Here is a 13,056-nt window from a genome sequence, read left to right as displayed (position 1 = left end):
CTGTCATTCTTGGCCTGCACATGAGCTTGGAAGTACTTCTTTGCTTATGGTTCAAAAGAACATGAGAAAAAAGAAAGAAAGAAAGAAAGAAAGGAAGGAAGGAAGGAAGGAAGGAAGGAAGGAAGAAAGAAAGAAAGAAAGAAAGAAAGAAAGAAAGGAAAAAAAGGCAAGAGTTTATGTTACTTATACCAAATTAGCACATAACCAGACCTTTCTGGACCATTCTGGGTCCTCCTGATTCTTTCCAGCCAGGACTCTCTCAGGGACTTACCTGTCCCACCATGCCACCCCTACCCCTAAATAGGGGACCATGCTCTGTGCTAAGCCTAGAGAGATGACAGGGGAGCTGCTGAGGAAAACCTCCAGGCTTGCCACTGTCCAAATACCCTCTTCTCGCCACAGATGGTGCGGACCAGCCCCTCTTCAGTTTCACTTACAAACGCAAAGTGTCAAGGTCTACATAGTGTCCTTGCCCTCCAAGTGCTTCATAGTCTGAAGCCACTGAACTTGGACCTGCCAGATAGTAACTAAGAAAAAAAAAAGCACTAACAGGCCACAAAACAAAACATTGTGAGCCGTGTAACAGTGATAGCAACCTCCCGATTAAGCTCAGTGGAGCAGAGGGAGGCAAGGACTCTGAGCCAGGCTCCCAGCTCCTGAGGTTCCTATATTCCACTGTTTGAAGACAGAATCGTGCTTTGTGTTGTAGGCAGCTGACCTTGAACTTGAGACCAGCCTTCACCTCTTGAGTGCTGGGATTACAGACGTAATACATGGCCATGCCTGACTCAAGGTTCGTGGTTGGGATTTGAACTCAGGATCTCTGGAAGAGCAGTCAGTGCTCTTAACCACTGAGCCACCTCTCCAGCTCCTGGCTCAAGGTTTGTATATATTGTTTTAATCACAATTCAAAATTAGGTACAAAAGTCTTATTTATAGAAATGAAAAGTAGAAAACAATCTAAATAACAACAGCAGAAGAAAATAAGTTGTTTTCTGCTAATGAAGCCGGCTGAGACAGGCTCAAATGGAACCAAGTAGAACAGCAACAGACCAGACCGGCAGCTGATTGTCCGGGTGTAAAACACTTCTCACCACGAAGCCAACTCTGGGCTGGGAGGTGGCTCAGTGGATAAAGCCCTTGCCATGTTAGCTTAAGGACCAGAGTTCAGATCCCCCAAACCAGCAACACCTATAATCCAATCACTGGGGGTAGAGGTGGGGTGGGAGGTGGTCAGAGACAGGGTACCCCAGGACAGACTGCTTGGTTAGAGTAGCCAGAGTCCTAAGCTCAGGCTCAGCAAGAGACCTCACCTCAGTAAGTAAAATGGGCAGGAAATCGAGGTAAATATCTAGCATCAACTTCAGGTCTCCACATGCACACGCACACACGACAGAACACACATGCTAAGAATAAGAAAGGAGAGAAAATAAAACAAAGTGAGACACATCAGACTAACGGCTGATTGATGTATGTGGGTCAAGCAAGAAGCAAACTTGGGTGGTCCATGAGCTATTAGGATGTGTGTATGTGTGTGTCCTCCACCTGTGAGAACAGAGCTTCACTCACTGGAAGCACATGGCAAACCATGTTCTGTCTTGAGAGCAAGAGAGGGCAGCCGCAACGAGAGGCCAAACCTTCTCTTTCCCAGAAGTGAATCTCTGTTTCCATGACACCTGGTCTGTGATGTTCTCCCACAGTGGCACAGGAGGACTTAAGCCAGGGCTGCTGCTAGACTTGTCTCTCAAGAGGACCATCGACTGGCACATCACAACCCCCTGTCTGGCCTGCAGCCCAGCATTTTATCTAAGAACAAATGGGAAAGTGAACTCAGGAAACAGGAATGAAATGATATCTATTCTTTACAGACAGAATAACCTTTTTATTTCTTTTGGGACACACCGCAGTGTGGTTTTATTCAACTAGAAATAAAAAGAAATCTCAGATGTTGTGATCACATTATATCACAGGTACACACACACACACACGAGGTATGGCTGGGCATTCGGCGTTCACTGCACTGGTGTGCACGGACATCTACCCTGAATTTACACCAACCCAAAGGGGCAGATACAGTTTACTCTTGAAAGACTTGGGGATGCAAAGATATAAATCCTCCTTGACGTCCTATACAAATCCAGTGCGATACTGAACAAGCGGCAGCTGTAGTGAGAGAGGGGCCCTTCAGCTGGAAGAGTTAAACACAGAAAAAAATCTGGCAAAAGAATTAAGGTAAGCAAATAAACCTGTCAAATATTAAAAAGACATTTTGAGACTCCAGGCTTTACACAGAGGGGTTTCCTGGTGTGAACCAAGCAGACCAACTGAACATAGGCAAGAGGCCCTAACACGTGCTGGGAGGGGTCTAAGAAGAGCCAGAGGAGACAGCTGGAGGTGGGCTGAACCAAGATACATTGTATCATGTATGAACGTCTCAAAGAATGCACTAAAAATAAACTTAAAATTTAAAAAGAAACCTTTTCCTTCACCACACACACACACACACACACACACACACACACACACACACACACACACGGGAGGGAGAGAGGGAAGGAGGAAAGAAGGAAGGACACAGAGTTGACAGGAGCTAGAGCAGCTCCCTCACCCCCACCCCAGCCATGGCTAATCAGTTGTTAGTGTTGGAAAACTGACTAGACAATACAGAAATCCATAAAGCTGACCTCACTTCTTAAAAGACTGCCAGGAGGCTCATAAATTTATATTTGAAAAAGAAATACAAAATGTAAAGAGAAAGAAAACAAACTTTGAGTCTTTTCTTTCTCTCCAATCTTAGCTATAAAACTCAATGCTGTAAAAGATGATCCTACGGAAAAGACTCAAGGCTTTAATGAAACAAACTGTCTCAAAGTCAAATACAAACCACACTGTCAAAAAAAAGTATCAGCCAAAGCAAAAGAACTAGAGACTTACTTTTAATTGGGAGTTGGGGTGGGGTGGGGGATGGGAACAAGGCCATCGTGGAGGTGGATTACAGGCAATAGCTGAGAACTGCCTGAATTGGGTGATGGAAACCCAGCTGAGGGCCCTCTGAGCCATCTCTCCAGCCCAGGACTAATTTCCTTAATATATAAAGAGTTCTTATATATCAACAAGAAAGGACCAAAAGTCCCGAGGATGGGCTATGGAAGTGGGGAGGTAAGAGTTCAAGACCATTCTCAGATACTTAGCAAGTTTGAGGCCAGCCTGGCTACATGCGACCCTGTCTTAAAAGCAAACAAAACATATCATTCAAAAGAAACAGACATAAAAGATGCGAGTTAGAAAAAGTGAGTTTAAATAGCTAATAATAAATGAAAAGATGTCCAAACTCATTATTAAAGAAGTACAACGTAAAATCAGATACAATTCCTTGCTAATTCATCTGATGAAGTTCAAGGATAATTATCAACACTCAGCATTTCGACAGCATGGAGAAACAGGAGTGCTCCTACGTTGGTGGATTATTAATTAGTACAACTGTAATTTAAAAGCTGTTTGGCAACCTCAGCGTTTTAAAACTTTGACTTAGCAGAAATTCCATTTTTAGGTAAAAACACACCTGCTTTCCCAGGAGACAGCCCCTAGGTTCCAGCTGTGCTCTCAGAGGCCCCTCTAAATCTGCATTTGCTTTGCTTTAGGGGATCAATTATCTGATCACCTTACATCTCCAGGCATTAAGCCTGCAATTAAACCATCCAATATATGAAATGTACTAGTTCAGCAACTGCAGAGTTGGTGGAAACCGAAAATGCTGAATGACAAATGAGCCATAGGAGGCATGGGTAGCACCATTTCATAGAAACAAAGTTTACAGGCACAAGCCTGGGTCTGCCTGAAGTGCTTGGGGCAAAACACTATGTGCACCACCTCTGGAAGACAGCACAGGACTGAGTGTGTACACTGAAGAAATGTACCTGTTCCTTTATAAGATGGTTTCATGGAACTACCTAAGCATTTCTTCTTCTTCTTCTTCTTCTTCTTCTTCTTCTTCTTCTTCTTCTTCTTCTTCTTCTTCTTCTTCTTCTTCTTCTTCTTCCTCCTCCTCCTCCTCCTCCTCCTCTTCCTCCTCCTCCTCCTCCTTCCCCTTCTCCTCTTCCTCCTTCTCCTCCTTATCTTTCTTCTTCTGGTTTTTGGGGAACCTGGATAGCCCTGGCTATTCTTGGAACTTCCTCTGTAGACCAGGCTGGCTTTGAACTTCAAACTCTAGTTATCTGCTTGCCTCTGCCTCCTGAGGCTGGTATGAAAAGTGTGTACCACTTTGTCTGATGAACTTATACTTTTACAAAAATTTTTGAATCACTCTTGAGCTAAGTATGGTGGGCCATGCCTTAATCCTGCTACTTAAAGGTAGAAGAGGATAGATAACATAAACCCAGGCTTGGCTACACAGCCCATCTCTAAACAAAACCCTTAGCTCCCTCATCTCTTGTTTGTTTGCTTATGTGTGAATTCAGGCTTGACATGTGGAGGGGTAAAAATAAGAGGCGACTTCTCAGAGGTCTGGTCTCTTCTTTCACCACAGTGGTCCTGGAGATCCAACTCAGGCCATTTGGCCAGGCAGCAGGTCCCTTTGATTCGATCTCCCTTAGCTCTTTTCTACCTAAGATAAAACCAGAGCTGGTCACCAGTATAGTATCTCTATTCAGGGAGTGAGTCTTGGGGATGAATAAACTGCTGAGGTGTAAGCCACGCCTCCTCAGCTGCTACACCTTGAACAAGGGTGATTGTCAGAGTGGCTGCTCCAGATGTCCTAGAACACAGATGGAGAGGAGGGAAAGAGAAGCAGTGACTGGACCTCCGTGGGGGTGGGGATGAAGGTAGATTCCCTGGTCAGTGACTTCTGAAACTTAACTGAAGATAGGATGGAGGTCTGTGCCAAGCCTGTCTGCTTGCCATGATCACTGTGGCCTAGTCTGTCCACATGAGCAAAGTTGCTCACACATGGATGGGTGGATAGATAAAAAGTGGCCACATACACTATGAGATGCCATTTGATCTTCGTGAAGGAGGAAATCTGTCACTTGCAACACCCAGGATAGACGTGGGGAATAGTGTACTGAGAATGGAGTACCAAGGACGTGATACTCAAAGGGTACAAAGCCTCAAGGGAAAGAAAGAAATCTGAATTCTGATCTGCATTTTTTTTTTTTTTTTTGAACTGCTCTACAGCAAGGTAGATAAAGCTAAGAGCTGAGTACTGTATATCTCAACATCATTGGGAAGGTGAATCTCCAGTACATGTCAAATGTTGGGGATGAAAGGTGGGTTAACAGTTTGATTTGGTCATTGTATTAAAAAAATCAATAGTGAGACAGGTAAGTGTAGGGAATAGTTAACCCATCTGGGACACCGCTTGGCTTAGACCATGCACATATTCCTCTCCAGACAACAAAGCTAGCAACTTGTTGGCAACCTAGGACTCCCACCTAGTGTGTTCATATACTTACTTTAAATAATGAAAGTAAGTTACTCCCTTTGATAATGTCCGGCTTCTGCTAAGCAGCATCAGGAAACTATGGGCAATGGACCCATCTAGCCTAGTCTGATTTTGGGTTCTTGTGCAATAAGGTAAACTGTCTTCTGAATGAGTCCCTTATTTGCCATCTCATGCCTATAAATAGTTGGATGTGTGTATGATTAAAATAGAATGCATCGTGGAAGGGAAACGTACAGTGAGTAAAGGCCATCTATAATCAAGTCTGTAATCACAGCAGAGATGCCCAGGCTAGCCTGCTTGGCAGCCAAACTTCTCCTCCTCTCCTCTCATAAAAGGAAGCCTCAAACAATAACCAAGGTCTTAAATATGGTCTCCCTTGGGCTCTGCTGGCACTCCTCACGGTGGATTTTCTGATTTTTACTGTTGTTTAACTTGAACAAAGCTGCCCTGCTACTTGGGCAGTCTGTGTGAGCCTCTATTTGAATTCCTTGAATAAGAGGCCAAGAAACGCTCTCCGCCAGATCGCTGCCATCATGGACACGAGTCGCGTGCAGCCCATCAAGCTGGCTAGGGTGAGGTAACCAAAGTGCTGGGCAGGACCGGTTCGCAGGGACAGTGCACGCAGGTGTGAGTGGAATTTATGGATGACACCAGCCGCTCTATCATTCGAAATGTCAAAGGCCCCGTTCGAGAGGGTGATGTGCTCACCCTACTGGAGTCAGAAAGAGAAGCTCGGAGGTTGCGCTGACCTTGCTGCTGGGCCTTGGACATCCACTACCCAGCCCATGACCTGCAACTGTTGAATAAAGCATTTGTATTAAAAAAAAAAAAAAAAAAAAAAAAAAAAAAAAAGAGGCCAAGAAACACCCAGCCCCAGACTCCTACCACTGGGAACAACAGTATTACTTTGTGACCTCTGAATGTGTTCAGCTGAAATTTGTTAATACGTAGTAACAATATCATCATCATCAGAGTAAGGGGAATCAGGAAGGAATCCCAGTCATGTCTCCTGGCCTGATGAAGTTGGCACTTAGGTAAATAGGTGACCAGTGCCACATTGTGTCCGTATTAAACATTGTGTCCATATTAAGCACTTTAAAAAGAAATAAATCACCTTTTTCTAATGCCTCTGCCACAGAATGCTTAACTTAGTAACCTATCTAGAGGTGTGTACAAGCCAAGAGAGCTGGAAATGTTTGTCAGCCATGACCCTCAGGCTGGCCCACAAGCTATTCTACAGGTCTGTGAGCAGTTTTCACAGCTGCAGTGGTGGTGATACTGCCTGGGGGTGGGGGAAGGGTGCCACCCTTAAATGACATCTAGGCCCTAGATCATTAGATGATGCATGACTGCGGTCACCCATCTGTATCAGTTCAAGCATATTTACTGCAGAGCAGAAGCAAGCATAGGCCGCGTCTATGGGGAAGACCACTGAAGAGCCCAAGAGTTTCTCTGCATGTGACCTACTATTTTTGTGCGTGACATTTCACAGGTCCTCAGGCATGTTATACAAGGAATGTGTACATTGTGCCTCAGTGACCTGGGAGTCTCCAGCACCAAGTGTCACCAATATGGTCCCTTAAGGGGTCTCGAGCTTTGGACAAGAAGTAAGAAAACAAATGGCCCAATGGACAGGGGAGGCACCGGGAACAAGAGCCTCTCTCTGAGTCCCCCGCTAGGTGCAGGAGCTAGGCAGCTGGAATTGCCGGTGTAAGCTCCAGGAGGAACAGAATCGAGTCTTACCATGGTTGAAAGTTCCCCTGTGGGGAATGACACTGTGGGTTAATGGTGGAAAGTGGTTTTCTTTTTTCTCTTAAGTTGTTACGATAAACTTTCTCAAAGCCACTTGAAACAGGTGCTAATTGATGTCCTTTGGAAAAGTCAGGCAGTGCATTCCCAGTAATAAGTCCTCTGGCATGTGCCTTGTCCATTTTATCCTGTCACAGGAGAGTGTCCCAGACCATACCCCAGACACCCGGAAGTTAACTCAAACCTTAAAAAGAGGGTCCAGTATGCACAGGTTCTCTTAGCTGGATAAGGCTTCTTGATTTGTTTTTGTTTTGGTGCCTAGGATTAAGCTCAGTGGAGCAGAGGGAGGCAAGGACTCTGAGCCAGGCTCCCAGCTCCTGAGGTTCCTATATTCCATTGTTTGAAGACAGAATCTTGCTTTGTGTTGTAGGCAGCTGACCTTGAATTTGAGACCAGCCTTCACCTCTTGAGTGTTGGGATTACAGACAATTACAGAGTGTTGGGAGACAGATTGCCTGGCTCAAGGTTTGTACTTCTTAACGACAATTCAAAGTAATACACATAAGTCTTATTTATAGAAATGAAAAGTAGAAAACAACCTAAATAACAACAGCAGGAGAAAGTAAGATGTGTTCTGCCAGCAAAGCTGGATAGCTGGCAACCATCCGCAGTTGTGGAGAAGGGTACTTAGCGAAAACTGACATCAGGCTCTTGAGTGAGAGCCACACTGTATGGTTCACTACAGCATGGTGCACAGCAGCCAGGAGGTGGAAAGGGACAGCCACAGAGGGAGGGGTGACAGCAGGAACCACACACTCTCAACCAATCATCATCCAGGATGGATCCTGAAGACTTCAGCTCAGGGAAATAGGCCAACCAGATGCTCCACACAAAATACTACATGATTCTACTTACAGGAGATATCTCAGGTAATAATCTCAGATAGCACTGAAATTTCAAAGGCATAGTTCTGGGACCATGAGTAAGGCGAAGCGGGGAATTAACACACAGGCTCAACACTTCAGTGAAGCGAGAAGAGCAAGCTCTGAGAGCCGCTTCCTAACGCTGACTGAAGTCAGCCTTGAGCCCCTGCACTCTTCAAATTCTATTTAGAGGGTAGAGTCTACATTAACCTTTAAACATCATTTTTAATTATATGTATGATTTTACATATTATGTATGCATGCATGTATGCATGTATGTGTGAATCTATGTATATGCATGCATGTATGTAAGTATGTTTGTGTGCACCTGAGTGCATCAAATCTCCCTGAAGTTAGAGTTGCAGTTTTAAACTGATTATTGAGGTGCTGGGACCCTCCTCTGCAAGAACAGTACCCCACTTTTAATCCTTGAGCCAACTTTCAGGCCCTGCCCACATGTTTCCTTGTTTTACTTTTACTACAATAAAAATTCTTTTAGGGGAAAATGCAGGATGGGGGAGATGGCTCAGGTAAGTAAGGCTTATTGCTCAAACATGAAAACTTGAGTCTGAATTTCCAGCACCCATGTAAAAACAAAGAAGCAAACAAATCACGTATGGCCATGCAGGTGCTGGCTACCCAAGTGCAGAAGGAGGGTATTAGTTCTGGTCACTAGCTTCAATAAGAGACCCTGTCTCAAAGGAGTAATGTTGAGAGTGACAGCAGGACATCTGGTATCTTCCTTAGGCCTGGTATGCACATTTGCACACCACAACATGCACACACACACACACACACACACACACACACACACACAGTAGGCAGTAGTGTGTCTGGCAGTATGTTGGCTCCTATAATCTCAAGCATTTGGACACTTGGTCCCTAGCTGGTGGTGCGGTTTGGGGAGGCTGTGGCGGGGTGGCATTGCTGGAGGAAGTGTGTCACTACAGATGGATTCTGAGGCTTCAAAGGTTCCACACCATCTCCACTGTGTTCTCCCTGTCTCCTGTCTGAGGTTTGAGATGTGAGCTTGGCTTTTCCTGCCTTAATGTCTGCCACCAGCTGCCACCATTCCCCACCGTAACAGACTTAATCTCTGCGACTGTAAGCCTAAATAAACCCTAGGAATTCAATCAAATAAAACTAGGAACTCAACACAGGTCCTCTGCAATAGCAGCCAGTGCTTGTAACCACTGAGCCATCTCTCTAGTTTCAAAGGGTTTTTCTTCCCCAACTTAAAGAATAAAAATTATACAGATAACATAAAAGGACACAAAGTCACCCATAATTTTTTCATCCTAACCAGTCACAGATTTTATCTTTCATTAGGCCTTTTAGTCAGGCTCCATAAGTTTTACATGACCACAGCTGTAGGAGCTGTGCAGTCTGTGCCCTGCCCTGGCCCCTACTGTGTTAGCAGTTTTCTGTGCTGCCATAGTTTTCAGAGTTAATATTGTTTATAATGTTTTTCCTTGACAGAGGTAATAATTATTCGCTAGGACAAATGAGAGCATCCAGATAAGCACACAGAACCACAGCACACATATTAATTTGTGCTTGTTTTCTCTCCCCCATTTAACATGCATGGTGAACATCCTGCCATGTTAAAATTTTTATTTCTACATTATTTATTGGTGAGATTTATGCTGCTGGGGATTGCACCCAGGTCCCCGAGCACGCTAAGCACGTGCCCTGCCGCTGAGTCACATCCCCAGGCCTCTGTGTTATTTGTAATAACTGCAGTGCCTTCCATTTTAAGGGTGTCCCAACCCCTTTGTCCTGATCCTGTGCTGACTTAACTGTATAAATGAAGAGAATTAATTGAAGGAGCTTCCAGCCTGTCACATGCCAATGAGTTGAGAAGACACAAACCTTTTCATTTCCGAGATTGTGTTTTCCTCTTTCAAATTGCTTTTATTTGTGTGTGTGTGTCTGTGTGTGTGTCTGTGTGTGTGTCTCTGTGTGTGTATGTGTGCATATGTGTATGTGTGTGTATGTGTGTCTGTGTGTATGTGTGTATGTATGTGTGTATATGTGTGTGTATGTATGTGTGTATATATGTATGTGTGTATATATGTATGTGTATGTATGTGTGTATGTATGTGTGTATATGTGTGTATGTATGTGTGTATATATGTATGTGTGTATATATGTATGTGTATGTATGTATGTGTGTATATGTATGTGTATGTATGTGTGTGTATATATGTATGTGTGTGTTCATTGCTTTTCTATAGCTGTGGTAAAGCACTGTGACAATAACAGCTTATAGAGGGAAGCTTCCTCCAGCAAGGCCACCCCTCCTCAACCTCCCCAGACTGCACAGCTCCTACAGTTGTAGTTAGGTAAAACTTATGGAGCCTGGCAAAAAGACCTAATGAAAGATAAAATCTGTGACTGGTTAGGATGAAAAAAATTATGGGTGACTTTGTGTCCTTTATGTTATCTGTATAATTTCTATTTTTTAAGTCAGGGAAGAAAAACCCTTTGAAACTGGAGAGATGGCTCAGTGGTTAAAAGCACTGACTGCTATTGCAGAGGACCGTGTTAAGTTCCTATTCCAACATAGGTGACTCACAACCACCCGTAACTTCAGTCTCAGGGGGTCTGACACCCTCTTCTAACTTTCAAGGGCACCAGGCACATAGATGGTACACATAAACACATGCAGGCAAAACTTCCACACACATCAATAACTAACTAAATAACTAAATAAATATGTTGTTTTTAAAAAAGAAAAAAAAAAACCTTTAATACTGTGCCTCTACCCCAGTGGTTCTCAACACATGGACTGTGACCACTGTGGTCTATAATGACTCTTTCACTGGGTTGCATATCAGATATCCTCCTGCACATCACATATTTAAATTACAATTCATAACAATAGCAAAATTACGGTTATAAAGTAGGAACAAAATAATTTTATGGTTGGGGTCCCCACAACATGAGGAACTATATTAAAGGGTCACAGCATTAGGAAGGCTGAGGACCACCAGGTCAACAGCTTCTGCCGTTCTTGGAATGACTGTAATCAAGACTGCTTACTACAAAGAAGGCTTGCGTGGCTCACAGCTCCCTGCACAGAAGCGATGACTCTCCAGCTGTGGCTGGTTCTGGCCCACATCCATCTCCGTTTCTCATCTCTCTGGCCTCTGACCCTTGACCCCAAGCATCCAGATGCTCTGTGCTGACCAGCCCTTCCCTTTGGGTTCTCCAGAACACCCAGGGCCCCCTCTTTTGGCTTTCTTTGAGCATATAGATCAAATTTCTCAGCACTGAAGTTTCATGTCTCAGGGCCTTGCTGGATCAGAATGACAGGTCATTGCCATCTACTAGTAATGGATCCTGTGTGTTTGGCTCTCAGAAAACAGCTTCAGGAGCACACTTTTTGAGGGAAGCCAGCTTTGAAAGGCATCTAAAGGCTTTTAGATGTTCAGGACCTCTGATCCAGCAACTCTGATTCAAGGGGGTTATGAAACAATACAGCTATGATGTGGATACAAAGAATAAGCCACCTATGTCTCAAAAGTGTACATATTTATTTATGTAATGTGTATGGGACTTTGTCTGCATGTATGTCTATGCAGCATATGAAAGTCTGGCACCCTTGGAGGCTAGAAGAGGGTATCTGGTTCCCTGGGATTGGAGCTACATCCAGCTGTAAAGAGCCATCTTGGTGCTGGTTATTAAGCATGGGTTTTTGGGAAGAACAGCAAGTGCTCTTAACTATTAAGCAGTCTCTCTGGCCTCATATTTATGTTTTCAAAACCAAGAAATATTTCAAGCACATGGAAAATTATACTGGATAAGAAATAGTGAATTACCACCACTCTTTTGTTAAAAAATTTGCCATGTTTACTCAAGATTATTTTTAACATTTGAAGAATACAATGTTACACACACACACACACACACACACACACACACATACACACATGAGTAATATTAAAAAGTTGTTTTGGAGCTGGGTGGTAGTAATGCATGCCTTTAATTCCAGCCCTTGGAAGGCAGAGGCAGGTGGAGCTCTGCGTTCAAGGTCATTCTGGTCTACAGAGTGAGTTCCAGGACAGCCAGGGCTACACAGAGAAACTTTATCTTGAAAAAACAAACAAACATAATTTTTTTTTTAATTTTTGGAAAATAAGTAGTATTTGGAGCCTGGGGAAAGGCTTAGTGGGTAAAGATACACACCTCTGAAGTTTAACAACCTGAGTTTGATCTCCAGGACCCATGCGGCGGAAGTAGAGAACCTACTCTCCAAAGCTGTCCTTTGACCTCCACATGTCGACCATGGCCAGTGTGCCTCTGTGGGTATGTTTGAGGGTAGTTAGGGAAGGAGAGACACTGAAGACCAGCTGTTGAGCTGGATGTAGGATGCACAAAGCCCTGGATTTGATCCCTAACAATGGAGAGAAAAGTGACTATTTGAGTATTGGGATTAGGAGTGGTTTTAGGATACTTCCGGAAGACTTTCACAATGAACTAATATAGTTATATTTTGGAAATCTGTCATCTCAGGTGGCATCAATACCTTAAACATCATTATATTTCTGTATTTGTAACTCTTAAATCTGAGGTTTACACATATTCTGGGGACCTAGTGACATCTACACTCAGAGAGTATATTCAAACAAAATTTTGTATATAGCCTCCCCTTCTTGTTAAGAAGCTCTCTCTTAAAGCATGGGTCTAGAATGTACTTCCATTGGTTAACCTTATTTATAAGGCTACTTGCTTTGCTTCTGAATTGTCACTAACCATTTGTAGGTAGGGAGGTGGAGAGATTCCTAACCCCTCTGCCTTTCCCCCTTCTTCTTCTTACATTTATTTCTGTGGGTGGAAGAAGGATGTATGTGAAGGTCAAAAACAACTGGAGAAAAGTCATTTCTCTCTCTTTTCCATGTGGGTCTCAGGTTTAGAGCTTAGATCATCCAACTTGGTGTC

At 43.8% G+C, this 13,056-nt stretch overlaps 1 protein-coding gene and 1 pseudogene across 2 annotated transcripts in view; one reads left to right on the top strand and one right to left on the bottom strand.

Annotated features, from left to right (window-relative positions):
* The window catches only part of GALNT16 (polypeptide N-acetylgalactosaminyltransferase 16), a 77,411-nt gene that overhangs the window by 37,713 nt on the left and 26,642 nt on the right, over positions 1-13,056 (bottom strand). The gene's annotated exons all lie outside the window — the stretch shown is intronic.
* On the top strand, positions 5,974-6,261 carry LOC308438713 (small ribosomal subunit protein eS28-like; annotated as a pseudogene). The gene has a single exon. The product of its transcript is annotated as a small ribosomal subunit protein eS28-like (transcript).

This window comes from Micromys minutus (assembly GCF_963924665.1).
Source record: "Micromys minutus genome assembly, chromosome: 1".
Lineage (NCBI taxonomy): Eukaryota > Metazoa > Chordata > Mammalia > Rodentia > Muridae > Micromys > Micromys minutus.
This window is presented reverse-complemented; position numbering and strand designations above follow the sequence as displayed.